Genomic DNA, 3,825 nt, shown 5'->3' with positions numbered 1-3,825 from the left:
CGGGCAGGGGGTGAACGATTTTGCCTTAATTAAAATATATGTGTATTTTTCCTGCCCCCGGGAAACTCTATTTTTTTAATACAGCTGCAATTTTATTTAAAGAAAATGAAAGAAACAAAATTTATTGACAGGCAACAGTTCCCATCCTGACAGTTTACAGGGCGACTTCTGAGAAAGTTTCTTTATGCAGTGTAGCATTACCTTCACATTCTTTAAGTACGAAGTCGATATTTAAATAGCAAATTATAGGTACATCTCTGGAGTTATTTGAACTTTGTAGCTGCTTGGGTCCCAATTTGAGATAAAAGGGCTACAAATAGTGAAGGGGGGCAGGAAACAAATTTTGCAAGCAATGGAGTCACCATGACAAAAAATAATTTGTTTTTATTTTTAGATTCAGATTTCATTACTGCACTCAAACTACTACAACTGGGCTTTGAGTTTTTATACAATCCAAACTGTTTCAATCAGAAACTCTAAGACTCAGTGTGCAATGATTATTATTAATAATAATTAGCTCCTTGGTTTCTTGATAGAAAAAGGCTATCAACAAGCATTTGTTTAACCACAACAAAAGTATAATTAGCTTATCCCACTTAGTAAATCTGTATGCATGCCAACTCATACCAAACTGCTACTTTTACAAAAAATTGCAATAATACGGATCATTTTTCCAGTCCTTTTTGCACAAAATTTATTTACAATGTATACATAAATGCTCCGTGATGGGACTATGGAAAAAAAAATGCACACATGACCAATGTCTTGCCCAGAAAGAAAGTCAACATATTAAAAATAAATCTTCAGTCCATGTTTCGAGCTGCATAAAACAGGAAGTGATGCACACGGTGATGGTTGCTGCATGGGGACAAGGATGCTCTGATGTGACAATTAGGCTTCAAATACACTGCCTTTCCGTTTCCATGCTTCCTCCTACCAGTCTCCTTAAGACACTGCCTGCAACAGCTGATTAATCATTGTTGATGACTGCAGTTTTTCCCATCCTGCCCGATTTACATCTGTTCAGGCCAATTCAAATATGGTGAGTAAATGAATTAGACATGCAAATTCACGCCCCAGGCTAGAAAGAGAGAGAGGGAGAGAAAGGGGAAAAAGGGAGAGAAAGGGAAGAAAGACAGAGAGAGAGGAGGAGAGAGAGAGTGTGCATGGCTGAAATCCTAGGATAGAAGAAAGATTCTTCTGCCTGACATAGTTATTGTAATGCTCTAAAAATCCTGCAAATAAGCCCTTTCTGTCATTTGCAGGAAAAGTGTAAGGCTTCTTTTTTTTAATGTAAGGAGGCTTCTGGAGGAAGTGAAGAGCTATGGAAACAACACACATAGTGTGGAAAAATTTCACTTTTTTTTTTAAAAAATCTATAAGAAACAACGTAATATGGATAACAGTATAATAGCATTTTACAATATTTCACTCTTTTGTTCTCTTAATGTCTTATTTAGCATGTCCCCAGAAGTTGACTTCGGTTGGTGTTTTCCTGCTTTTCAGGGTCCCTGTGAAGAATCGGAACATCCCTTGGTCCAAAGTTGACACCAAGAACTCCATAGTCATTGCAGAAAGACAATGTTTGAAATCTACAGTCGCTGCAGACAACGCGTATTTCCCTTAAGCTACTGAGCATGAATGTCCATCACTTGTCCGCTCACTGCCGGCTCGCCGGTATGAAGCACTGTGGGGCTTGATGCTGACATGGGCATTCCAAGGTGGGGAGGTCCTCCATGCATCATCATCGCTGGGTGGTGAGGGTGTCCAGGAATGTAGGTATGCATGGGAGGGCCATGATGCAGCTGAGCGGGATGGGGGGGCATCTGGGGTGGGGTATAGTTTGGCTGTCCCATATTCATACCCATTGGACTACCCCGAGACACATAATCCCCTGGCATACTTTGCAGCCCTGCGGAGAGAAAGAGGCGGTGGTGAGCGGTAGGGACCAGGTACTGGTATCAGGCCATGAAGCTTCTCTGCTCAGCCACGGGAAGGCCGGGGCTCAAGCCTAACGTGGGATGTGGATGCACAAGTGCAGTTGCCTTTGTGGGATCCAATCCTACATACATACTCACAACGATGGCAATGAGAACAATTACCAGTTCAAAAAAAACCCCAAGAACATCCTCCCCCCTCCAAATACAGAGTTCTGGGAGATAAAACTCTTTTCTGCTTTTGTGGTTAGGAACGTGTGCGATGGAGATGTGTCTGATCTGGCAACGTGGTGGAGACAGAGCCAGCCCGATGACGACTATCATCACACAGGATGGTGGCACCAAGCCAGGGAAGCCCTGCGAGGGTTTTCAGGTGGGCTCCATCCCCTGTGGCCTTGCTTCAGTGACTTGCCTTCGTCTCTCCCTTTGTAAAAGCATGCTGGGAATACAAAGACCGGGAATCCATAGTGGTTAATGAGGGGCTTGGGAGAAGAGATGGGTTAAATCAGTGTCGAGGTTTATCAACAGTTATTTATTTAGCTCTTGAGCCTGATCATTTGGAGTCTGTCCCAAGTATTTGTGCCATTCAAACAGATGCTATACAGCAAGCAGATACATTGCTGAACAAAGGCCTCATATGAAGCCAAAATTGTTAGGATTACTAAGGACAACTGTATCAAACCTGTATTTTTAAACACAGAAAAAAATATATAATCAGTAAGAATTATCAATTAATTCTTTGCCCCTGCTCACTTCTGTCCGCAAAAATCAGATGCACAACTCAGTCAACCTTTCAGTGGGTTTGGGAGAACAATAAGAAAAAAATTGGACCTAAAACAATAAAACCTCCTGCTTTCCATGGGCCTCTGCCTTCTGCTTGGATTGCTGTAGCTGATGGGAACTGACAGGTGTATTGTTTCGGAGAGCTATAAGCTCCATAATCATCAAGGGTGAAAGGCATAAGCTATTGCTAAGTAGGTTCAATTGGCTTTAGTTCTAAGTAAGAGTGCGCTGTGAATGCACCGAACACCTTGGAATCAGGTCTCAAGGCTCTAGAAATGAATAGCTGCTTAATCTAGCCTAAAGGAACAGTTTTGAGCTAATGAAAATTGCTTATAAAATATACTGTATTCAAAGCTCTTTAATCAAAAAAGATGATAATATTTTTTGTAATAACCTATTAATTTAATTGGTCTCAAAGCATAAAATACATCGTTTAAATTTAATTGACCCAGAAACTAAGAAACAATATTTAAATTAACTAAGCTAGAAATTTCCATGATGAGGTAATAAGGCTGTTGCATTCCCAAGCTCAGAGGAATGTTTTCACAGCTAATTGTGAAAACTCAGTTTTGACTAGCACCCAGAGAAGACAACTTGGCCTGGGTAACTTCAAACTCTATGTTAATATAGGCTGGGGGCACAATAAAGATGCTGAAATAACTGCTTTTAACTCCAGAAAGAGAGTGAAAGGAACAGAATCAGGCACCATTTAAAAATGGCACCAGTGCCTCAGTGTTTCAAACTGCTTTACACTTTTTTAGGAAAAAAACCAAACAACAAACCAACCAAAATTTGTAAAATGTATTTTCCCCTATAAAAAAACAAGGGCGGGAGGGGGAAACCCTGGGACAGTTTTTCTAGGCTTTCTTTGCAAGGCCTGCCACTGAAGATTGCATTAATGATCTCTACTTTTGTATACTGAATAAGTCAAATCCATTTGTCACACTGCAAGTGATGGCATACTTAATTTGGATATAGTCAATTAGCCTGGGCTAAGCTCCATAGCCTGCTGTGCACACCTCTATTTTGTATTCTCTCTTTTTCCTTTGCCACACGTAATCCCATTATGATGGACAGACAAAGAGAAATAAACTGGGGGGGGGGG

At 40.9% G+C, this 3,825-nt stretch overlaps 1 protein-coding gene across 1 annotated transcript in view; it reads right to left on the bottom strand.

Moving 5' to 3' along the window:
* Window positions 1-365: 365 nt before the first annotated feature.
* Window positions 366-3,825, bottom strand: part of LOC104546879 (homeobox protein Meis1) — a gene marked incomplete at its 5' end in the record, with an annotated part of 81,409 nt that continues 77,949 nt past the window's right edge. The window contains one exon of the mRNA XM_010192383.1: window positions 366-1,912. The remainder of the gene's footprint in view (window positions 1,913-3,825) is intronic.

This window comes from Mesitornis unicolor, unplaced genomic scaffold (genome assembly GCF_000695765.1).
Source record: "Mesitornis unicolor isolate BGI_N332 unplaced genomic scaffold, ASM69576v1 scaffold16969, whole genome shotgun sequence".
Classification (NCBI taxonomy): Eukaryota; Metazoa; Chordata; class Aves; order Mesitornithiformes; family Mesitornithidae; genus Mesitornis; species Mesitornis unicolor.
The sequence above is the reverse complement of the archived record's forward strand: the minus strand, read 5'-3'. Positions and strand labels throughout refer to the sequence as shown.